We start from the raw sequence: 26,388 nt of genomic DNA, 5'->3' as shown, positions 1-26,388 counted from the left end.
CATCCCTAAAGCTGATTTTATTTAGCTATATATTTTGTTTTATTTGTTTTAACAGGCTTCAAGAGAAAGACAAACTATACAGGATCAATTAGAATCTGTACTGTACTTTTATCTAAATGATTAATACTTGTATCTAAATATAAGGAGGTTTAAGTACAAATAAGTAAATAATAGATAAATACAGATAAAGTGTCTACCAAGCTCTTCAATTTACAATAGTATGTGATGCAAGTGTGACAATACTCATCTCCCTAATGAGAACCTGAAACCCAGAGAATTAAGAGATTTACCTACTTAAAAGTAGTTCCTTATAATTAAACTGAGAATGTCATTCATGTACAATAGTGAAGAATTTCTCTTTTCCGTATTCATCTTTCATAGCCAGGGCATTTAATGTTTCTAAAAACTGCCAAACAGTGGTCATTTTCAACATTCTGGTGGTGAAATTGTGATTGTATGTGGGTCATAAAATTCTTTCACTAAATCTAACACGTAGCAATATGTAAGAATATTTAAATTTCCATCCTGGAATTTAAGTGTGAGTACACAAGTAGAAATGATACCGAGAGACTGTAAGCCCATTAATTCTGGAATCTTTAGCCTCATCTCTGAAGTGTGTCATGTAATTTTCTTCAGATAGGAATTCTCATTCTTGTCAAATCACTGAATCACAGACTAGATCTTCAGTGTCATTTAGTCCATCTCTATTGCAGAGATTTACTTTTGCAGTAAATTTTGTGAAGCTCACTGTGGTGAGGGGCCAAACAAAGATGCATAGGATACTGCCTCTGCCCTCACGGAACCCCCAGTTTGTTGGGAGAAGCCAGCACCTAGAGGTGCGTGAAGTGTGATCACTGAGAAGAAAGAAGACAAGCAGAGACAGCTGTGAGAGCCCTGCTAGAGTCCCAGCATCTTTTAGCTGTCCAACTTCCTCTTGAACAATTACCGCAGTGGTCAGTTCACTAAATTTTAGGTCAGCCATTTCTTCTGTTGGTCAGTTTTCAGTGTTAAAAGGCCCTTTTGCTTTATTTTGTTTTGCTTTAATTGCTGAGCAAAAATTGACCACCATAGAACATCTGTTTACGGGCCCTGGTCAAATTCTCCAGAGCATCACGACACTCTGCAACAGTGTTTTGCAGACTCTCTGTGATGAGGACCAGTTTTTGTTTTGTTCAAAAAAATTTTTTTTTCTTTCTCATCTATCATGGACTGATGCTGTTATAAAACACAGTAAGAATGGATTTGAAAAATGGAAAGAATAAAACCAAAGACATACAAAATCCAGGCCCTGATTTTTCACTGTTAGATTCAACAGACATAAAAGGACACTGTCAAGTTGTTAAAGATGTTTCTGTCTTACTCTTAGATACTCTACCGCTCAACATGCAAACCAGGGACAAAAGGTTGAAGGGGCAATGATCCTCAATGATACCTGGTAGCTTTTACTCGGCACATTAGGCTGTCTTTCCAAGGAGTTGATGATAAAATTTTCTTGTCTATTTAGAGTTAGCTTGTTGACTTTCCTCTAATAAAATGCATTTTTCCTGTACTTTATGAAATGTAGTCTTTCTCTTGCCAGGTATTCATTGTTCTAGTACACTGATAATACACAGGATGACCAGAGCCAAGAAAACAAGGAGAGGTGATAGTATTGGTCCCCACAATTAGTTCAGAGGGTTACTTGCTCCTTTTCATATCATGCTTATCACTATGACCTTCAACTCAGTTTACAAACATCTGCTGTGCTTATTTTTTTTGCAAGATACTGTGCTAGGTGCTGGGGATATATAGATGAATAGCATATGATTCCCCTTCAAAGTGCTCACACTCTTGTGAGGGAGATTCTGACCAACTTCTATTTTTATGATTTGAATACACTAAATTTTGATACAGCCTTATAAATGATTTAAATAAATATTATTAACTTATTAATTTCTCGAATTTTACTATTTTTCATTTCAAATGAATTGTAAATTTCTTTAATGTAGCTGTAACGCAAATGACAATATAAATACTAAAAATCATTTAAAATTGTGATAGAATGGTATAATAAATTTATCTTATAGACCAAATTTTCCCCATGATAGCCATCAAGACTGTAATATCAATGTAATGTTATTACATTGGATATATCATCCAAATGGAGTTATTCAAACATAATTTTAAGGCACCAAATGTAGGCAACCAGTTTTCTTTGATTGTAAGCCATTTTTGTTAGATAAGTCATTCTAGAAGGGCTTTGTTTAATAAATCTTTTTAAACCAAGCATCAAGCTGAAATTAAGTATATTTATATAGTAGTATTATTTATATAACAAAAATGTATAAAACTTTATTGTTTTATTTCACATTTAAAAAATGATCCTTCCAATATGATAACTTCATTTCATTGATTTCTGTTTAATATCCTTCAGTCATTTACTCCTTAAAGAGGCAATAGTTTATAATATCCTTTTAATAGTAAAATATATTTAGGTAAATGTGTCTTCGAAGTTTAATGTGCTATATCAACCTTTATTGGACACATTTTTGATTAATCAGACATTTTATCATGTACTCAATGATTTTCTTGTTTTCTTTCAAAGTAAGTAGTGCTTTTATCTTTTATATACCAATATCTTTATATATATAGTCAGATATGTAAAATAGCTTGATAAATTAACATTAATGTCATCTGACTCCTTTTCAGGTTATAAGTCTCTCCTGAATCCCAGATATTAGAAAATATATAGAAATATCTGATGAGAACTAGAGAGGCTAAACCTTTGTTTAGACTCCTAGACTCCTTTTTGACTGAGGGCCAACTCTATTTGTGGGAAGCTCAGTCTTACACCTGTACTTGGACTCTTATAAGTATCATTTGGATTTGTTCAAGAGTGATTGGTTGTTTGATCTGGAAAAGGAAACCTAAAAAAAAAAAAATGCTCCCAAGGTTTTGTGAGATCTGATGGCAACAGATTTAAATATTTAAATTTAAATAGGAAAGCTTCGTAGATGTAGATGGTTGAAAACACCATAGTTAACTTAAATCCTATTGCTGGGAATTTGCTGCTGTACTTTTATGGGGTTTTCAGTTGAACTGGTGGTATGACAGAGCTAGCTCTTGCAGGCTGGCATGAACTCTCATGAGCCAGTTGTATGCATCTTTTACCAACTCTGTGTTCAGTGACTTCATGGTGGGGTGGTAAGCTTGAAATTAGCCATCAGTGGTTATTTCACCATGAAATTTGCAAATGTTACGAGTCAGGGCTTTTTTTTTTTTTTTCTCTCTCTTCTGGGGAGTTGGTTGTTAAACATAGACCAGCACAGAGTTGCGTTCAGCTTTAACCCTATGAATGCAGATAATAGTGAATGCTGATCGTATTAGCTTAAAAGTGATTCCTCCAGAAACTTTAGAAAGCCCCCTCTGCATGGTACTATTCCCAAAACAGGGGATATAAAAGGGATATAAAGATTAATAGAAAGATGAATGCTTTTGAATAGTTAATATTCTGTGAATACTAAAGGAGGAGAATTCTCGGCAGAGGTTAAAATCAGATGATGATTTTTTATTATACTTTCTATACTTTTTAATATAAGAAAGATATTTTATTATGTACTGCAGAATGAGTGACATGCTTATAATGTTGGTTATGTATTAAAATAAATCATAAGTCCCTGGTGATGTATTTATATAACTATATAACCTGGGTGGCTCAGCGGTTGAGCACCTGCCTCTGGCTCAGGGCGGATCCACCGTCTCAGGATCAAGTCCCACATCAGGCTCCCTGCCTGGAGCCTGCTTCTCCCTCTGCCTAGGTCTCTGCCTTTCTCTCTGTGTCTTTCATGAATAAATAAATAAAATCTTTAAATCAATCAATCAATCAATCACCATATGTGAGACAGTAGGTATAGTTTTAAATTATGTTATTTTGTTTGTGGCTTATGTTACATCATTATATATATGTTAAATCATTTATATTATATATATGAATATGTATGGTAATGACCAGTTAGCATATTGTTTATTAATTAAAATAAGGCATTGTTTCTGATAATGTTCTTACTGAAGGTTCTGGCAAATGAAGCTTTCTCTAAGTGTCTCCTGGAATTGCTTTGACAGGCTAAGGAGATGAAAATTCAGCATGCACACAAACTCAACTGTTGGTATATAAATCAAAATAGATTCCAAGTACAATTTATATCAGCCACCATTTAGGACCCTTAGAAAACACAGACCACCAATCAAGGGGTTCATTCATTTGGACACAAAATTCAAGTAGAACATCTGGAACTCAGTGAACTAGTGCACAGCTTCTCTTTTGAACTTTTAGTTGCACCACGTCCTGTCCTCTTCTAGCCATGTGTGTGAGGGTAGAAGGGATGATTTGTGTGTAATCAGAGGTTCTCTCCTAATTAGCATTATCAGACCTGCTAATTAGCGCTTACCACATTATAGACTGAGGTACAGTCTTTTGTGAGGGGAAACAATGAAAGGGTGGGTAGTTACAGGTCATGCAATTCTCAATTCCCTTTAACCTTTCTGAGCAACCAATTCCCTTTGCTCCACTGGGCTGTCAATCCAAAGATCAACCCCAACTTCCGATGGGTTCCTTTCACACACACTTTGCTTATCTGAGTGGCGTTTGTCTGATCTTTCCTTTTGCATGTTTTTACTTTTAAGATCTTCTCTTTCTTATGTAAAAAAGGCAATTAGACTCGTATCTGTTTATTTTAAACAAAATGGCTGTTAATTAGTGTGATCAAAAACCCTGCCATTGTAGACTATGGGTTCCACTTTGTAGTTGCACTAAATTGAGTAGAGTTTGGTGCCAGTTGACATGATAACATCTTAAAGTCTGGCTTTTAAAAATTAATGAACAAACACATTTATGAGGCTTTGTTTTGTCTGGTTTAGATCTATAGGCTCTGAATGCATCAGGGTTCTTATTTTTTACTGACTAATGCTGTTGCTTATTAAAAGTGCATAAAGTTATTGAAAAACTTTTTTTTGCTAACTTAATGTAATTGATGTGTGGAAGGCACGCCATTTTCATTTAATTGGTTCATTTATGATTTTATAACTTGGAGTACAAAGTCTTCTTATTTATTCCTTTGGTAACAAACACTAACATTTGTTTTTATTAAATTGTCAACTCACCAGAACTCTAGAATCATCTTAAATTGTTAGCCCCCCACCATGCCCCACATTTAACATTTAGAAAAACAAGCAGATTCCAGGTATTTATTTAATATAAACAATGTTAAGAGCATGGGTCAATATGACATAACTCAATATCATACATGTTAACATCTTTAGTACTTTATAGTGATAATTAATATTCAGAATAATGATGATGGCAGTATTGTAAGAGTCTGCTTTACAGAAATATTATGTTCATGACATATTCTAAGGCAGAGAGCTATGACAATATATATTATCATAATTTTTATATTAAAGATTATTTATTTATTTAAGGATTTTATTTATTCATGAGAGACATAGAGAGGCAGAGAAAGAGGCAGAGGGAGAAGCAGGCTCCTCATGGGGAGGGATCCTGATGTGGGACTCAATCCCAGGACCCTGGGATCATGACCTGAGCTAAAGGCAGATGCTCAAACACTGAACCACCCAGGTGTTCAATATTGAAGATTTAGATAAAGATAAATTTCTATTTATGTAGTCAGAAAAATTAAATGAAAATGAAATCTAATTCACCAGAACAGCTTAGCTCTAACATTATGGTTAACCGAAGTTTAAAATTCATTATTTATTTTTTACATTAAAGAAAAGCCTAGCTCTCTGGATGCGTGCAAACTTTATGAATTATGTAAAATAGGAGCACCTTTCCTAACCTAACTTTGCTAGATGTCTGGGAAAACTTTAGGTTTATAAAATATGCCGCAGATCATCTGTAAAACAGCAATAAATCCTGAATTTTGAATGACTACTTTGAAGAAAAAATATGCTTATTTGTGAATGGTAATGTATCAAAGTGTCTCACTCAAGTTATTTAGAGTTGAAAATCTCATAACTACTGTTTATTCAGTTTTTACAGTAATCCAGGGAGTATTCTGTGCTCAATAATTAATTAATCCTTGGATTCATCTATGTATGGTCATGTTTAAACATTTCAGTAACCCTGCATGCCAGTCTTTTGTATACTCATTACAACTAAGTAGAAACTGAGGCTCTGAAAGCTTAAATATCTTGCTAAAGTTCACTTAGCTGGTAAGTGACTCAGATCATTCTGACTCCAAATGCTTTCCATGACACTGTTTCCTAATACTTGTCAATAATAGGTTATTTTGAAAAAGCAGTATTTTCCTATTTTTGAGGAAATCACATCATCATCCTGTTTCTTAATGTTTAATTTCCCAAGCTAAAAAAGAGAGAATTCCCTCATTTCTTGTGCTCTGGCTGTTTGGAATCCTTTATCAGATACCCTTATGAATGAAAAGCTGTTCTTAATGGATTTAAGTGTTTCAGTGATCTTCATCACTTATCCTGGAAGGTTCCTGACTTAATCTGTCTTCACTGTTGAACATTCTTTCTTGGTATTTAGCCTAAATTTACTTCTCTTGATTATACTCATTACTCCTAGTTACCTCCTTTATTGTGGATGTGTCAGTAATGATCTATCTTTAGCCAACTGGCCTTTGTTTACAGTTCTTCCCACAAGATTGAGGCTGATGTTGTAATGATGCTTAGAGATGATATAATATAGATGTGGGTAATTGGGCAATCAAATTCAAAGTACATTCTAAACCTAGAATTAGTAGGAAAGTAATAAATGACACTCAGTGTTGGTTTTCTACATCGTCTGTACTTTGGTTTGCATTTGAAGACATCTGTACTTGATACTTTAAGCTTATTCACATACAGTTACTTTGTATGCTTATAATATTAGTGAATACTAGCCTAATTAATAGCTGAAAAGTTTATTATATCTGTATTATTTGATATGGCACTGATCTTTTATTTTTTATTATTTGCACAAAATCAGCATCTCATACAATATAACCTTTGATCATATTTGCTTACTGCTTCCTGCCCTCAAATCCTTGATTTCCATTTCCTTTTCAGTAGTAATGAGACAAATTATCAAACAAGCTCATTTGAGGAAACTCCAATTGTAATCAGTTAGCTTGATGGAGGAAGAGATTTTTGGAATGCAGCATTTATCCTCCCCTGTGGATACCCAGCGTAGTAATTTAAAGCTTAGTGTAGTGTATTGAGCACCCACAAAGTGAGCTTTACAAAGTAAAACCAGATTTCTTCATTCCACAGAGAATAGATATTTATTCATAAGCTGTCCGTGTCTGGGGATTTTTGTTTTGTTTTGTTTAACATTTTCATAATGTGCTACCCTGGGCCACCACATTTTGTGCTTTTCTACAGAATTGAAACTCTAAAGGCAAGAGTTAAATAATAAAAGGAATCACAAAGTTGTGAACCTAGAACGTGAGTCTACGAGCGGGAGAAAGCCAACCCAGAAATAGCCATAAAAAAGGAGAAGCCAAGTGGAGAACCCTAAAATGTAAATCAGAAATCAAAGCAGGAATAATGGAGAGAAAGGGCAGATTAGAGAATTTTGGGCAGAAGCAGACAGGCATTATGATGTTCAGTAGAGAAATAATTCATCTTCCCTGAAGACCAAGAAGATGGAAGGAAGCACAGGAAAAATAGGAATATTCAAAAATAAAATAGTTAAAGCTATAGGTGATAGATAACATAGACGTAGCACGGACTTTAAGCATTGAGAGACGAGGCAATATATGAAGTAATAAAACTATAACAGTGGGAATAGGAGAGGATACCTCAAGAACTTTGTGGGCTGTGTTTGACTAAACCCTTCTGACCTGAGTGCATATGAGGGAGTTCTGGATTCCTGGAAGGCTAGAAATAGTCTTATGCATTTCTAATATTGGGGCTAAGACTGAGAAGTGAACAAAGCTCAGTAGATAATAACATCTTTAAAAGCTAATACTAACATAGTACCTACTATGTTCTGAGCATTATTCTAAATACATATTGTATGTTAACTAATTTAATCCTCACAATAATCTAATGAAGATAGTATACCATGGCTATATCCCCATTTTACAGATGAAGAGCAGATACTAGAGGTATTAGATAGCTTGCCCATGTTTATACAGCACTAGGCTTTGATTGCAAGCAACTTGGCTCAGAGCTCACTCTGGGATTCACTGTACTGCCATAGCCCTGTCCAGTTGGTTAGCAAATCCTGACATCTCCAGGTCTTACATATCTTTAAAATGTGCTTCCTCTACAACCAGTTGTCACAATCTCAGTGACTTCAATGCCCTCAGCCTTCGGTGTGGCTCCATTGTAAGCCTCTGACTATCATTACCACCATCTCCACAGCTGCTCTGGATTTATCAGTGGCATTCCATAAGCTAAACGTTTGATTAACCAAAAAGTCAGGAAAGGATTATTTTTCATGTACTTCTCACTTTAGTGTTCATGTCAACATGATGCCTTCTGAAAACACCAGTATTACTAGCCCTTTTTACTGGCTATGAGACGAGGGCAAGGGATTAAACTCCACACCTCAGGTTTTTCATCTTTGAAGTGGGGCTAATAAGAATTCCCATCTCATGGGATTTTTACTAATACGTGTAAAATAATTTGAGGCATTCCTGTATATAGTTCTCAAGAAACATTAACTCTTATTAGAAGTAGCAGTGGTAGTAAAAGACAAAGCAAACACAAACTCTACATTCCAAAATGTGAAATACCAGTATATATGTATTTACATACACACATCACATAAGCATGTATAAATACATGTACATATGTATATTTTTGCAAATATACATTTTCCATTATTTCCCAGGGTATAGGTTTCACATGCCATTAGAGGGAAGCCAAACATGTAAACATTTTACCTGAAATAGTCTTTAATTTGTATGTGATTGCCAAGTAGATAACACTATTTATCAATGTGCTTTTAATCTTAAATTTAAGATTAGGAGACCCCTGGATGACTCAGTGGTTGAGCATCTACTTTTGGATCAAGGTGTGATTCCTGGAGTCCCAGGATCAAGTCCCACATCAGCCTCTGTGCATGGAGCCTGCTTCTCCTCCTGCCTATGTCTCTGCTTGTCTCTCTCTCTGTGTCTCTTATGAATAGATGAATAAAATCCTTAAAAAAAAAAGAACTTTAAGATTAGTTCTTAAAGTTTATTTCTTTAAAAAATCAATAAATATGAAAAAAATATAAAAAAACAATAAATATGGCAGTAAATTTACAGAAAAGTATTCAATTTTAGTGGAGTGAATGAGGAGGGAAAGCTTTGTGTTTCTGGTCATGTAAGGAAAAATAGCTGAAGAGTATAGATTTCAGTGTTCCAAAATAAAAAATGATGCCTGATCAGGATTGGAAGCTTCAGATCAAAAGGGCAATTTTAGAAAATTGTGGTGAGTGAATGAGGGCACTAGTTTATTGAAGAAATCAATTTGCTATCTTAACCAATGGCACCAGCGCCATCCCTATAATCTCTGAAAATAGATAGACACTTTGCGGTTCACCAATCCGTAGATTGCATCTGCTTCCTTACACCTGGCAAGCTCACACCCTTTTCGAATAAGATAGTATCGCAGGAGCTTTGTGGGTTTATGAAGCCACAAGTTTATTAGTTAGATAAAATCTCTTGAGTGTTTAGGAGTTTAAAACTGTGTTGTCAAACCTATTTCAGTTATAATGGCAATTTCTAAAGTAAATATGACATAGTAACTTTTAAATCTTGTCATTCTGTTTCCTTGAGTGTGTGATTTGTGATAATCTATGGCCAGGCTTCCTGTCTTTGTTTTCAAATTCAGCTGTACATAGAGAGTAGCAATTGAAATACTGAAACTTAGAATCTACAGTAGGTATACAATCTATTGTATACCTCCGATTGCCCCAAATATTTTTTTGGATAAAGGTGGACCAAAACTTTTAAAGGGAAAACAAATACGGCTTTGTTATTATTTTTAATTTAAATATATTTGACATAACATTATATTAGTTTCATGTATACAATATAATTCAATTTTTCTATATATTTTTATGAAATGATCACCACAGTAAGTAATTAACATCTGTCACCTAAATTATCAAATTTATTTTTCTCGTGAAGAAAACCTTGACGATATATTCTTTTTTTAAAAAAAGATTTTATTTATTTATTCATGAGAGACAAAGACAGGCAGGGACATAGGCAGAGGGATAAACAGGCTCCATGCAGAAAGCCCGATGTGGGACTCGATCCCAGGACTCTGGGATCACACACTGAGTCAAAGGTAGATGCTCAACTGCTAAGCCAGCCAGGTGTCCCAATGATATATTCTTTTAGCAAATTTTAAATATATAATACTGTATGATTAACTAGGGTCATTATGTCATATGTCCCCATGACTTATTTTATAGCTGGAAGTTTGTATTTTTTAACACTTGTCCCCCATTCCTCAACTCCCCCTCCTTTCTGCTCCCTGCTTCTGGAAATCACTAATCTGTTCTTTGTATCCATGAGCTCAAATGTTTGCTATTGTTATTTATGTGAGTGGATGGGGTGGGTATGTATGTATGTATGTATGCATGTATTTATTTATTTATTTATGGATTTCATATATAAGTGAGTATGCTATTTGGTTTTCTCTGATTTATTTCACTTCGCATATGCTCTCAAGTTTCATCCATGTTAATAGAAATGGCAAGATTTCATTCTTGTTTATGGCTGAATAATATTTCATTAAATATATATACCACAGTTTCTCCATCTATCCGTCCATCCATCCATCCATCCATCCATCCATCCATCTTATATTGCTTTTGTATCTTGGCTATTGTAAATAATGCTGCAATGAACATGGGGGTGCATATGTATTTTTGGGTTAGTGTTTTCATTTTCTTTGGATAAATACCAGAAGTGGACTTACTGGATCATCTGGTAGTTGTATTTTTAATTTTTTGAGGAATCTGCACACTGTTTTCCGGAATGGCTGTACCAGTATACATTCCTATCAACAGTACACAAGAGTTCCCTTAAAACCACATCCTTGCCAGGGCACTTGGGAGTGGCTCAGTAGGTTAAGTTTCTGCCTTTTGCTTAGGTCATGATCCTAGGGTCTTGGGATCAAGCCCTGCAATAGTCCCTAAGCAGGGAGCCTGCTTCTCTCTCTCTCTCTCTGCCTCTCCCCCTGCCTGTGCTCTCTCTTAAATAAATAAAATCTTAAAAAAAAAAAAACATTCCAGAAACTTCAGCTGAAAAGAAAAACAAAACAAAACAACCACATCCTTGTCAACTCTTGTTATTTCTTGTCTTTTTGATAATAGCCATTCAGGCAGGTGTGAGGTGATATCTCATTGTGGTTTTGATTTGCATTTCCCTGATGATTAATGAGGTTGAGCACCTTTTCATATACCTGTTGACCATCTGCTGTCTTCTTTGGAAAAATGTAAATATGGCTTTAAATGTATAATGCAGTAGACAGAGGAGAAAATAACATTGGGGACAGGCCGGGGACCTCTTTAATATATTGTTCTGGAGCAACCCTGGTGGCTCAGTGGTTTAGCACCGCCTTCAGTCCAGGACATGATCCTGGAGACCCAGGATCGAGTCAGCTCCCTCATGGAGCCTGCTTCTCCTTCTGCCTGTGTCTCTGCCTCTCTCTGTCTCTTTTTTTGTGTCCTCATGAATAAATAAATAAAATCTTAAAATAATAAAAAAATAATATATTCTGTCTCATTTAAATGATCAAAAAGTTCTAATACAATAAAATCTTATTAGAACTCAGTGTTCAAAGTCGTAAATAAGCTCCCCCCCCCATTAGCATTTAATTTTAGGAATAGAAGTGAATCTTAAGGAAATAACATGATACCAATTAATGATTTTGGAAAAACAAATTGCAAGGTATTCATCTAGGTTATTGTCCATAAATTCTATACGCAGAATTTCTACATGAGAAATAACTTTTACTAGGAATTATAAGTATAGAGTTAGGAAAACTGAAGTTTTCGGATTAAGTCCAGACTTAATATATTACTAAAATGTAAATATGGGTATTTAGCTGTATTCTTAACATTACAAAAGTAGTCTCTGAAAGAAAAATATATACATACATTATTCAAATACATATTATTTCAATATAATAACATAATGAAATATATATTTTATATATTGTTGGATAGTTTCCAGAGTTCTTCCACATATATCATAGCATTCTTAGGTAACATTATGAGGTTAGAAGGGCCAGTAAAATAAACTTCATTTTGCAGTTGATGATATTGGCAAGAGATAATAAATTTGATGTTACCCAAAATAAAAATGATTAATTAATAACTGAACTGGCATTAAAGTCTCCAAGAGCAGAGAATATTCCATCATTATAAACTGAAGTATAATTTTATAGAGATGATAATATGAAACAAAATTGGTTTGTAGTTATATAAACCTTAAAACATTGGTGCTATATATATGGAGCAAGATGTCTCAAAGAACAACAGGCTCTTATTTTGTTGACTATCATCACTGCCAGATAAAGTGTTAAATGGAGATTAGGTCTTCTTATTACTATTACATATAATTTGAAAAATTCCTAGACATACTACCCCAAACAAAGTAAATCAGTGCTACTGAAAAAAAAATTTATGATATATTTATGAGAACTGCTGTTATCTGAAGTTAGCAACATTATTGCTATTTTAACCACTATTCAGAAGCAGGAATTTCTTCCTAGAAATTAATTGGTATGAATTGCCATTTTAATGGGGATAGACTATAATGACCCATGGTTTTATGCATTTGAGCTAAACTTTCACTTCATATCAAATTGTCATCCTAAGGTATAAATTTATTGACATGTTTCATATTGCAAAGTTACAGCATCCCTAGCAAACTCCAAGAACCATAGTGGTCACTTTTATGACTTAATTAAATGACCAGTCGAGACATCAGAAACTTTGTGCAATAAATCCTCCTACAAGGTAATGTTTCTTGTTGTATAGCTTGAACAGTGAATTCAGTATGTATCACTGGGTGAATCTGGTGTACTTAGATGTTTATCTTTCTCCTTCCTTCTGTAAATATATTGTCATGTAGTAGAGGGCACCCAGATCTCAAGCCAGATATACACAGATATATGAGAATTCTTGCTTCCCCAAGAATGGTGTTTTAATTATAGGGAAATAGTGTTCAGTGATACTGTTTTACTTTCTCTGACAAAATATGATCTACAACAAGACATTAATTCCAGATTACCAAGTTTGGACTGGCCACATGGTACAGTAAAACAGAGGTGTAGAGGGATGAGTTAGTCTTCTGGAAGAGTCTGTTGGAGGAAACTACATGAAGAACTATTACCACTGCTGCTCTGTTGCAGTTTGCCGGTACATGCTGCCTTCTCTAACCCCGAAACCCATCTGCTCTCACTGCATTCTCAAAAAGAGGGGGAAATGAATGGCTGAGGGAGTACTTGAGAAAGGGTAATGGCATGATCAGATGGAAGCCCATACACATTATTCCTCATGATGTGAAAATGCTTTTACAGGGACCAGGGAGTTTCTGAACTGAATACATCCAAGTAAAAACAATTCTAGAAAACATTGCAGTTTGAACCTAATCCACTTTACTTGGTCTGTCTTTAAGTTGCCACTTACTTAGAGTTCATTCTTTCAGAAGTTGAGCACCTCTGTCATTGAGTAGTGGTCAGATTAGCTGTGCTGTCCTGCATGCTTGCTGACTGAAGTTTTTTTTTGTTACTTCTAATGTCAGCTTTTAGAAAGCTACAAAGTACAGTGACAGACACTATCATATTCAATTGGACATGCTTTCTGCAGATTTGTTAAGGATTTAGTCTACACATTTGTAGCATTTAGTTGCCATGGAGATGACCTCAGTGGTAAGAGGAACAGCCTTTAGGTTGGACCTCAGATTTTCCTTTCATTTCCATTTAATTTGATTTGACTGCAAAATGTCACTTCCATTGCATTGATTAAGCTTCATTGCTGCCACCAGCCCTGTTAGGAAGGTGAAAGGGCAGGCCAGCTGCTGTCATTTTGCACCCCTACCCTTTTCTGATATCAATACAGATAGGCTTTTGAGATGAGAAACTCCTTCACTACATTGATGCAGACACAATTTCTCTTGCTCACTTCATGAAATATAATAAAACTAGAATTATGCTCAAAACTTTTTATTCACTCAAAAGCACACTCTATATAACCTCAAGTTTTCTCTTTTTTCAGCTCCTTGCTTTGGAAGTTATGATATCTAATGTATGAAAACTAAAAATTACTGTCTTCCATTTCCCTTCAAATTTTTTTAAGATAGGGGAACCTGGGTAGCTCAGCGGTTTAGCGCTGCCTTCGGCCCAGGGCCTGATCTTGGAGACCTGGGATGAGTCCTGCTTCTCCCTGCATGGGATAAGGATAAGGATAAGGATAAGGATAAGGATAAGGATAAGGATAAGGATAAGGATAAGGATAAGGATAAGGATAAGGATAGCACTTCCAATCCCTATAAGCAGAAATTAATGTTTCATATTTGTATAATTTAATTTTGTAATTTATGATTCATTTAAACTATAAAATCACTATTTCAAAAAGTAGGCAACTGCAGAGTTTATCTTAAAAATTTTAAAAAAGATTTTATTTATCTATTCATGAGAGACACACCTAGAGAGAGAGGCAGAGACACACAGGCAGAGGGAGAAGCAGGCTCCCCATAGGGAGCCCGATATGAGACTTGATCCCAGGTCTCTAGGATCACACCATGGGCTGAAGGCAGGTGCTAAACCTCTGAGCCACCCAGGCTGCCCACTTCCCTGACTTTTAATGCCATCATTAACCCAGAACTCATCAGTCTTGTCCTTTAGGTTAAAAAACCCCTAAAACAATGAGCTTTATAAATTAATTCAACACTAAGATTTAGAAATTAAACATGTTAACTTCCTTAGGAGTACAGCATTTGTACTTCACTGGAGGACATTATATTAACACAAGAAACTTACTAAGGAGAACTCCAGTAATAAACTGGGGAAGACAGTTTGATAGGAAGCCTTCCAGATGCTTTTCAAATCATAGCACTTAGATTTCAGCCTCAATGTGAATGCTTGGTTCTTTTGCATTTAAGTGGTTACCATGTTAGGTTTCTTTAAATATGCTATAATTTGGAAGAAAAAAAAAAAAGCCCTCAGTTCCTTGATGGAACATATCCAAGAAACCTTTGAATTCATGGCTGGAAAACAGAAGTCAGTGATTACTATAGAGACACCAGCACTTTGGGGGCAAAGGACCTTGACTAGGACATTGTAATTTATAAGAAAGGTAGCTTTATTGACTAGGATTGAGATTAGGGGAAAAAGAAAGCAATGATTACTGTTTAGATCTTGGTTTCTTGGTTTGTGGGGTTTTGGCTAGAATCAGGTGTGCTGTCCTATGGGAATTGCCTCCAGTATTCTATCTAATGTCTGTTTGGATAGTTTCTATTATTTCTGTTGGAAGTCTATAAAGTGATATGCATTGGGAGAGGACTGATAATTTTTTTGGTCTCTGCTATAGTAACTGCCCTTATTTAGACCAGTCTTGCTATGTTGAAATATTCTAGAATTCCAGTTAACACTAGAGTGAGAGTCATAAATGTGGCTGCCTTTACTTGTTATCTCTAAATGATTTAGAGTAGTGTTTGTCGAACTGTAATGTGCATATGAGTCACCTGGATATCTTGTTAAAATGCAAGTTCTGATTCAGAAGGCCTGGGTGGGGCCTGAGATTCTGTGTTCCTAACACAGTTGCCAGCTGGGACTGATGTTGGTTATACACTTTGGAAAGTAGGGACCTAGGGCAGGCTCTCAGTCTCAGTGCACATTGGAATCACCTGGGAAGATTAAAAACATCTATGCCTGGATCCCATCCTACCCTAGAGATTAATATTTAATTGAGTAGAGTGTGGCTGGGTAGCAGGATTTTTAAAAGCTCTCTAGGTGATTTTGATGTTCAGCCAAGGGTGAACACTACTGATTAGATAATGGACCTGTGAAGATGGGGAAAATACGCAGAAATGGCCATGTTGTAAAGAATATTTTCAAAACCTTTCTTGGGGTTTTATTTTTACTATTAATTTAGAGATTTTAGAGAAGACACCGAGCCAAATATGTAAATAAAAACTGATTTGTCATTCCATTCATTAACTGCAATTATTAATCTACAAGTGAACATTTAACAATACTATCTTCAGCATTTCCTTCTTTTTAAAATAATTTAAGATAGGTTGGCAGATTTAGCAAAGAAAAATACAGACTGGGTGCCATTCCAGGCTGTTGAATCAAAACCTGCATTTTAATAAGATATTCAGGTGATTTGTTTGCACAATATAAATATTGCATGGGACACACTTAAAAAAATCAAATTTACTTGGGTGTCCTGTATTTTTTATCTTATCTTGCAACTCTACTTAGGAAGTAATTAACATTTATTTCATTACAGAATAAAATGGAAAGTGGTATTCTGAGTTTTGAGAACACTTTTAATATTTTGCTTCTCATTTCACCTCATCTTCCTATGTCTGCAATGCCCACTGAGTTTTAAGCTTAACATAAAATAAAACCAGCTGATAGACCTCAAGATGTCATGCTGTATATTAGAAAAGAATAAGACATACTGTTCTGTGTATTTATGCAAGAATGGGAGATAGCTCTACCAGTTGTAGGACTGCAGTTTACATTAAAAATTGTTTTACATCTTTTTTTTTACTTTTTTTTGAATAATTATCACAGATTTTAAAACTCCTTTATTTAAGGAATTCAGAAGCCACCTTGCTGTAACTAATGTGGTTGTGCTCATAAAACTACAAATACCAGAATTCCCCAGAAAAATAATTATCCAAAGGCTTATCTTACAATGAAACAGTCTTTCAAGGCTAAAAAATGTTGTGTCTATATACCCAAATAAGAAATGCTAATCTTTTAAAAAATTACTTAGATTAACTAAAATGTCAAAGTTCAGCATTGTTAAAAGCAACATTTAACCTGACTCATGCTGATAGCAGTCTTATGAATCACAAATATAAAAAAAAAAAAAAAGGTGAGAAATGTTTAGTCACAAAAATTAATTTTTAGGTTAAGGTAAAAAATATATCATTGACATTATTAGATTTTTCTTTCAACTGTCTCCCCTTTTGGAGTCTTTGTCACACATCTGGTACTTTATTAAGAAGACATTCATATGCTGGTATTGAATACAGTGATTTGCGCTTTAAAATGTAGTGTTGAGAACTCTATTTGGAATGTGTTGCTGCATATAAGATTGAGCTTTAATAGTGTTATATTTCAGTCTATAAATAACTTTTACTTCCTATCTGACATTAAAACAATGTATGGCATTTGGCAAAAAGTAAACTGCCAAATGATTTCTTAAGTGCCTAGTTAAGGGATGTCATTGTAAATTTTTTATCCTGGTGAAAAACAATGTTAAGAATATGTCTTAGCTTTACTAATCTTTTAAAATAAATTATTTATTTTGGCACTATGAAATCATAAATGCTAATCAACATGCTGAAAAGTGTGGCATTGTTGATTTTTATTTATAGTGAGTCAAGTTAGTAGTGTATTATGTAGTGAAGTTATACTGTCACAATCAGGAAGGTAAATTATAACCAAGGCCTCACGCTTGCAAATGTGGTGAATAAGGGAGGACAGAGCATGTTTATTTGCAGTCCCAGGGAGGCACTGGGGTGAATGGACATATCAGTGGCTTCCGAATCAAATCTCATATGATCCAACTGGAGCTCAGTTCCTTCATTTGTAAAGTGAGAGAAGAAATATTCCTTCATTGAGTTGTGAAGATTAAGATAATGTTACGTTAAGTTCCTTAGATAATGCCAGTAGATATTCAGAAAAAAATTAGTTTCCACCTTAACCTTCTTGATCTCCTGAATCCCTCCAACCCATTAGGCTGATTCTCCTTCCTTGGTAGAGTTTCTAGAAATATCATGTGGCATGTGGGAGGCTAAAAAGAGAACTGTTAACTGTTGGCCAGATTTAAGCTCAAATGTGATTTTGTTAGGTGAAGTCCACTGAGGAAAACAATTCTTTTTTTTTTTTTTTTAAGATTTTATTTATTCATTCATGAGAGACACACAGAGAGAGAGGCAGAGACACAGGCAGAGGGAGAGAGCCTGACGTGGGACTCGATCTCCAGGATCACGCCCTGGGCTGAAGGCGCTGCTAAACTGCTGAGCCACCCGGGGCTGCCCAGGAAAACAATTTCTTTTTTTTTTTTTTTAAATTTTTATTTATTTATGATAGTAACAGAGAGACAGAGAGAGACAGAGAGAGAGAGAGAGAGGCCGAGACACAGGCAGAGGGAGAAGCAGGCTCCATGCTCCATGCACCGGGAGCCCGACGTGGGATTTGATCCCGGGTCTCCAGGACCACGCACGCCCTGGGCCAAAGGCAGGTGCCAAACCGCTGCGCCACCCAGGGATCCCCAGGAAAACAATTTCTAATAAAAGAACACCTGTCTGTAAGTGAAAAGGCAGAAGAACCGGTACCAGACAGATTCAATGCAAATTATTTCATTGTTCTTGGCTGAGGTTTCTTTACCTTTACAAAAGAAGTAATGTTGAATTATAATAGAAACTGGTTTCCCTCCAGCTCCTCTCATTGTAATGCTTCTTGGGTTGGGTTCCCTGAGGTGCTGAATTGGAGACTGGGAGTGCTCCTGGGATCAACACCTGAGAGGGAGTAGGCCCCAGGACCAGGCCTCTGGAGGGGTTGTACTGAAATGTAGTTACAATTCAGGTCTCATCAGATTCCTGGAGAGCTTGGGCACTGCATGGCCCTTGGGAGTTTTTGGTGACTGAGGTAAGGGTGCCTAGCCTCTGTCACTCTAAACCCGTCCTAGGACCACGACTCCGGGCAAGGCAGCCCCCTTCTTTCTCCTGGGAGCAGGTCCTGAGGAGGAGTCACTTAGGAATTAGCAGCAGCCAGACCACCTGGCAGCTAGAATGAGTGCCTCTGTCCTGGAGGGGCGGTTGACACAGCCCCTACTGCATGAGGTTAGTTTTCTAGCATCTCAGGGTCATGGCCTTATACTCAGCAGAATATCAATCTTTATTATTTTCAGAGATATTTTGGGGGAAATGCTAAACTTTGGAATCTCTGGATGGATTGGGGGTGTTATGAGCATAGGCTATGAGTGTATATTTTCCAAAGTGAAATGAATCAAAATACTCTGTTGTAAAGTCTTCACTGAACTTTGTAGGAGGATAGACTTTTTTGCACTATTTCTAAAGGATCTCTCTCATACAAAGTTCTCCAAAGGCATCATGAAAAATAGCGTTGGCTTTTAGTTCCGTTTGTAGTTGTGACCAAAACAAAAAGTGCTCAAGTACACTATGAGACATTTTTAGATTCAAATAGGCAGTCACACAAATCACTGAGAAAATCAGCCTTACTTTGAAATTTTAAAAACTGTTTTTCTTCAGGTTCTGTTCTAGTTTTGAGTAGAGGAATTCTTCTTGTCTCAATACTGTTCACTCATCTTTAGTTAGTGTTTTTTTTAAGTATGAGGATCATATGTGTTTCACAGATGATGTACTGTGGATTAGCCGTCTGGGCTGGGACCTTGCAGTGAAGATATTTTTATGTTAGTTGAAACAGAGACCTGAATGGATAAGACCATCAAGAAGATAAAGCTAACTTTATCTTCTTTCTCTACATCTGAAGAAGTTTAATGTATTAAATACCAATGCATTCTTGCAAGGGCCTTATTCAGTGGAGAAGATAAAGAGTGAACCTCTGTATCCCCTTTGTTGGCCTGAAAATGGAATGTCAAGCAGCATATAATCATCTTTCTTGTTTAAAAAAAAATAGTAAAGTGAGAGAAAAAGTGATTTCTATTTGTGTCAGATTTTAGATGTCTTAATATTCTTTCCTATCTAATTTTGCAGAAAGTGATAATAGAGTTCCTGTCAAATTAGAGGCTGCAGACTTTTAACCTATGTCGTGAAAAAAAAAACCCACATTAGTTATTATTACCATAAACATAATTCAAATAAATATTTAGTTGTAATACCATTATGTTGAAGGGTGCATTCCAAGCATATAATTTTGTTCATTATAAATATTAAAAATTCAGAATGACAGTACATTGGAGAAGAAATGAAAAAAAATAAAGAAATAGAGGTTTTTGTAGTCTTTTGCTTCATGTAAATTCATAATTGGAAAAATTGGAGTGAAATGATTCCCATAAAGAATTGTGCATCTCTGTTACTTATGGAACATGAAATTATTTTCTAAAATACCATAAAACCTGCCACATGTCTCTATCTGTGAGTTAGAGACCAAAGTGAATAGTATCAAGAGTGGATCAAAGTGAGAAAAGAAAGAAGCAAGTTGAAAACTCACTGTGTCCAACTTCATAAAAAGAGCTACAAGCAAGTGATATTTCTGACCTTTGCTGAACCAATAGTTGAACCTGTTTTATTAGTCACCTGAGAATTACTTGCTTGAGTGGGATCGTTCAATGTGAAAATGATGCTGGATCAATCTTTAGAATTTTTCAGACCTTTATTAAACTGATGACAATTTGAGTGTCTCATTATTACATTTTCCAAATACCAGTAAATAGAGCACATATTTTCATGGTGCAAGTTTATGCATAAAATATCGAAGCAGGTACATTTTCAGTGTGAAAGGGTATTTTCTCAGCCAAATTATTAGAACAAGAGAATGAATGAGAAAACAAAGAGCATACTCTAGAGAAGTCCTTTCTAACATTGCTTTTAGCAGTATTATCAAATTGGGTCACAGATAATTAGATTAATTTGACTACCCCATGGTTTTATTTAGAGAAATGTAATGTGGCAACTCTCTTTGCTCTTGGATATCTATAGGATACAAGAAAATGGAAACACTGGGCCTTCAAAAAGGAAAGAGCTATTATGTCACGCTCAATCAGAGAGATACAGACATTGATAGAGTATCAACATCTGAAGCCACTCTATTAAAGCATGCCTTGGTTCTGCAAGCAAAAGTCACAGAAAATTGGCTCATGTTTCACCATCTAGGCATGGTACCACTTGGTTTCCTTTAATTGGCTATCATGTCCATTTACCAGAAATTGGCTCTGTTTTCTAGCTGCTGGATGTAGGAGTGATTTACTTGTGTGAGTGTGCTCAGGATTACACCTGCAAGAGTGTAGTTTCAGACATCATTTTTCTTAGAAAAATTACTAACCATGTGTATCTGAATATGCATACTACAAAGGAATTATAAAACCTAGAACCTGAGAGGCTTTTCAAAGGATCTGACTTGTCTTAAAGACAGTAGTAGAGCATCCCTGGGTAGCTCAGTGGTTTAGCGCCTGCTTTCAGCCCAGGGCATGATCCTGGGGTCTCAGAATCGAGTCCCACATTAGGCTCCCTGCATGGAGGCTGCTTCTCCCTCTGCCTGTGTCTCTGCCTCTTTCTCTCTCTTTCTGTGTCTCTCATGAATAAAGAAAATCTTTTAAAAAAAAATTAAAAAAGATAGTGTTAGCTTAGAGGGGTCATGAAAGCCTCTGGGTGGGCCCTGGTGGATAAGGTATCATTAAGTATAATTTAAGGATCATATCAAAGGAATTAAAAAATAAATAGTATAGCACAATTCTTGGTATAGTCATTTTACCTAATATAGGGAAGCTTAAAAACCCACGTCTTAATGCCACTCTGAGTAGATTGCTTTCATGTTTAGAGCATAACCACTTAAGTATGCAGTTTTGTTCAACATTTATGAAATCAGGGTTGTTTGTTGTTGTTTTTGTTTTTTTTATTTCTGCTTGTTTCACATTGTAGTGGCTTTTTTTTTTTTTTTTTTGGAAAAAAAATTCCAGCATTTAATTTTGCTTTTCTGAACTAACAGGCATTTATGGTTATCTAATTACTGTAACCTCGTATTTCCTGAAATGTTGTTCACTAGTAGTTTAACCACAAATACAGATGCTCTAATTTTTCCTCTTTTATAGATTTTTTTGATTTGGGTCCATTGCTATCATCAGGGGAAGGTTCATGTAAATCTAGATTAAATATTTTAAAAATATAAGAATGAGTACTTGAAATATAAAGGAAGATAAATGTAACATTCTTCTGAAACAAGTCTAGTAAGGATTTTAAGTTTTTAAGACTTTCTATTTAATTACTTTGCATTGAAGCCAGCTGGTTTGGTAACTTTCATGACCTTATATTCCCTGAATGTTCTCATAAATCAAAGGAAGAATATGCTCAATTCTAACATTAGTCCTGGGGAAAATTCCATATTTGAAAACAAAAGAAAGAAAGGTAGAATCAAGGTTGCCTTGGGAATTTTGAGGTCCTTGGTAAGGTTAATTGGGAGGGCATAAATTCCTTTATCCTCAGATTTTTCTTTTCCTTTCTCTTTTCTCCCCCTAAGCTTTCCTGCCCTCTAACCCATCAATTTCTCTTGCAGCTTGAGCCTTCACACTTCAACATTGAACTTGGAGATATAAAAATATTCTAACAGGCAGGGGGATGGCCTTGATGATCTCTTAAAGTTCTTTTTAGAGCTCTTTTTAAAATTCCAATGATTTAATAGAAACTCAAGGGTGAAATGGCCCTCTGGAGGTCATCAGTTGTAGTTCCCTCCATGCAAGAATGCAGCTACCTTCTGGGAGTTGGCACTAACAGCCAGTCCCAAGGGACCTCCTTATTCTCTGGGTTTCTTAGGCACTGTGGACTTATCTTGTTGACCATTGGGAGAAGTGCACATCAGATTTGAAAACTTTTTTTTTTTGAAAACTTTTTTTAATTGTACCTTTTACCTTCTTCCTAACTTAGGTTTTAAATATATAAATCATTGCTTGAGTGAATCACTCTTTTGCAAGAGGTCTATGTTAAAGAATTCACATGCTGTTTCAGGTGGAGTTGGAGTTTCTCGTGGATAAGAATTGAAGAAAGTCAGAATCCATTGATATCAAGCAATTCGACAAACATTAATTGAGGACTTCTGAGTAAGGGGTTGTAAACTCTAATGCCTTGGAAGACAAGGCTGGTAACATGAATCTTAAATTAAGCCCTCTATTAGGCAAGAGGGATGGAGTGAGGCCTGAGGCATTTCCGACCTTGTGCTGGCTGGCGTTCTTGTGCTAGTTACTCTGCTTAAAGTATGCCCACAGTTTGCAAACCCTTAAGTCTCTTTGCGTGGTATCTGTCTCTTGTGGGAGATTCATAAGTGAACATCTAAAATTCCTGACCTCACTGAGGTACAACAGTGATAAAAATTGTTATTCTAATGGAGTGGCATTTATAGAGTGGCTGCTAGGTCCCAGGCACCTTTTTTTTTTTTTTTTAGATTTTATTTATCAGAGAGAGAGAGAGAGAGAGAGAGAGAGGCAGAGACACAGGCAGAGGGAGAAGCTGGCTCCACGCAGGGAGCCCGACATGGGACCTGATCCTGAGTCTCTAGATCCTGAGTCTAGGATCAGGACCTGGGCTAAACCGCTGAGCCACCCAGGCTGCCCCACCCTGCCTCTCTTACTCCGGTCCTTATACTTATCCTATGTGATAGTCCTATTCAACTCTATTTCAGATGGTAAGGTGGAAGCCAAGAAATTAGTTACTTGCTTGTAGTCACTCCTTTAAGAATTGTTAGAGGTCAGGTTAAAATGGAAGTCCTCCAACTTAGCGAATTCCAAAACCCATCCTCTTAATCATTACTCAGGTATATCTCAGGCTATCTGCTGTGAGATATTAATGGATATCTGCTTTTTAGGACAATTGATGATTCTGTAATCAAATAATGGAAAACAAAATTTGAGTCACAGAAAGTTACATCCCACACATTAGTTACTATGGGATTTTGTCCAGATCCTTTTACTGTGTTGTGAATCCCCCAAAGCAGGTATGTATATTTTGCAGTGTTTCCCAAGCTAATGTGAATTGTACACATTGTCTCAAGTCCTAGTGTTCTAAGAAACAAACTTTGAGAAACTCTTACCTGTTAATACCCAGCCCTCTCACGGAGATAAGTGTTGTCATTAAAAAGCAAAGTATTAAAAAAAAAAGATTATTTTGGGTGCATACAAGATAGATATTAATCAGAGAGTGTGTCAGAAGGAAGGTAACATTTGGCATTGGGTCTTAAAAATGGATATTTTCACAGTTTATACTATTTACATAGATGGTATTGGGCATTAGAGAACCTTCCAGGAGAAATAATATTTCAGTCAGGCAATAGTGCAAAGAGAGTGGAATGTGCAAAGAGAGTGGAATGTGCAAAGGTGAATTTGGGGAATGTAGAAAAAGTTGATGGATGAGCATTTGATGTTTATTGTATTAATGTTACTGTTGATTATATTTTAGAAGATTGGTTTTATTTTTTCAAATATTAGAAAAGGTCACTTGAGGACAATTTCATGTCATGTCATACCAGATGTCATCGTCACTCATTAAAATTACTTATTGAATATTTACTGACAGCTTATTATATTCAGAGCTCTGTTTTGGATGCTGAGACTAGCTGTAAATAAGGTATACAAGCCTCCTATTCTCAGATGACTCACAGACAAAAGCAACACAAACATAACAAAGGCAACAAAACAATGTCAACTAGTGATAAGTACTATGCAGAGAGAGAGATAAAATAGGCTGATGTGGTGAAGAGTGCCTTAACGGCTATTTTAGAATAACAAGAAGGAACCAGACGTTTGAAGATCATGGGGATAACATATTAGGTGGAGAGAACAGCTGGTGCAATATTCCTAAGGGAGAAATGAATTTGAGGCTGTGAGGAATAGAGAAAAGGCTAATGTGGTTGGAGCATTGGCAAGGAGGAAAATAGTAAGAGTTCAGATTGACAAGAACCAGACCACAGAGTAAGGAGTTAGAATTTTTTTAAAGCATCATGGCGCGCACACACACACACACACACATGCGTGCACATGGGCATGGTCTCTGACTGCTTTGTAGAGCATACATTTCAAAGGGAAAGAGTAGAAGCAGGGGGGGACCAGTTAGGTAGTGATTGCAATAGTCTAGGAAGGACTTGTTTGGACTAGGGGTGGTAGTTAAGTTGGAGAGAAGTTGGCAAATGAACATACAGGGTTTTTAAATTGAAATATAGTTGGCGTACAATGTTACATTAGTTTCAGGTGTACAACATAGTGATTCAACAAGTTTACATGTTATGCTGTGCTCACTACAAGAGCAGGTACCATCTGTTACCATGCAAAAATATGGACTGCTTCACAAATTTGGGTGTCATATTTGTGTAAGGGCCATGCTAATTTCTGTATTGTTCCAATTTTAATAAATGTTCTGCCAAAGAGACTGCAACACACAGGTTTTTAAGGACTGCTAATGAAATGGATGTATGGGATAAATTGAAGGAAATTAGGTATATAGATTGGTGGTATTTGTTGATGACACTGAGGGAGGTTTAGGTGGAAATCAGAAGTTTTGTACTGGACATATGAAGTTGGAAATGTATAGTGACATTCTATTAGAGAAGTCAAATAAATAATTGGATAGGTGAATCTTGAATTCAAGAGTTAAATCTGTGCTGGTGATATAAGGATATATTATTCCACATTATTCCACTAACAGTTGAGAAGGTCTATCTACCTATAGTTAAAATACATTTTAAAAGGTAAAATAAATAAATAAATTTGTTAATAAAAAATTAAAAGTTTCTAGAGTTTACAAATTACTATAGTTTAGCCATGGTTTTGGGTACTGCCTGTTTTCTTATCATTTATTAAATGCTGATAGAGAAGTGGGAAGACGTTCAGTTTTCATATTGAATATCTAGAAAGTCTTCTGGAGTACAAATACTCCTCTCCTTTACAACTTCTGGACAAATGTATTTCCAGAAGAAGCCTGAATACCCATTGTTGGAAAGGCATGGGTTTTCCTCCCAGGGTAGGCAATTCTAGATTTATAATGTTCTTCCTTTTTTTTTTGAATATTTTCCCACTCATATTCTTTTCTTCATTTTTACCAAATTCTGCAGTTTCAGACTTAGAAGAGGGTCTAATCTTCACTCTTTATAATAAACTCTCATTTATTTTGAGATAGCTATTGTGCCTTTCTTGTTTCCTAGGTTAAGCATACCCAACACTTTTAGTTGTTTCTCATGTTACATGACTTTAAGTCCTATGTCCATTCTGGTTAACTCTTGTTTCTAGAGCATTTCTTTTGCATCACTGTGTTCAACATAGTACTATGGCTGTGTTTCAAAGACACTGAGTGGAAGAAGTCTTTGGTTTCCAATTTATAGATGCCATATTTATGTTGATGGGAAACAATCCAAGGTCCGTATGCTCTTTTTTAAATAAAATAATATGCTTTATAATAGTTTTAGATTGTAAAGCTGAAAGATAGTACAGTGTTTCCATATATTCTCCATCCA

The 26,388-nt window shown here is 35.7% G+C and overlaps 1 protein-coding gene and 1 pseudogene across 5 annotated transcripts in view; one reads left to right on the top strand and one right to left on the bottom strand.

Moving 5' to 3' along the window:
- SOX5 (SRY-box transcription factor 5) overlaps window positions 1–26,388 on the top strand; it is a 999,299-nt gene that overhangs the window by 85,518 nt on the left and 887,393 nt on the right. The gene's annotated exons all lie outside the window — the stretch shown is intronic.
- On the bottom strand, window positions 25,208–25,308 carry LOC129505725 (U6 spliceosomal RNA; annotated as a pseudogene).

This window comes from Nyctereutes procyonoides, unplaced genomic scaffold (genome assembly GCF_905146905.1).
Source record: "Nyctereutes procyonoides isolate TBG_1078 unplaced genomic scaffold, NYPRO_anot_genome, whole genome shotgun sequence".
NCBI lineage: Eukaryota > Metazoa > Chordata > Mammalia > Carnivora > Canidae > Nyctereutes > Nyctereutes procyonoides.
The sequence above is the reverse complement of the archived record's forward strand: the minus strand, read 5'-3'. Positions and strand labels throughout refer to the sequence as shown.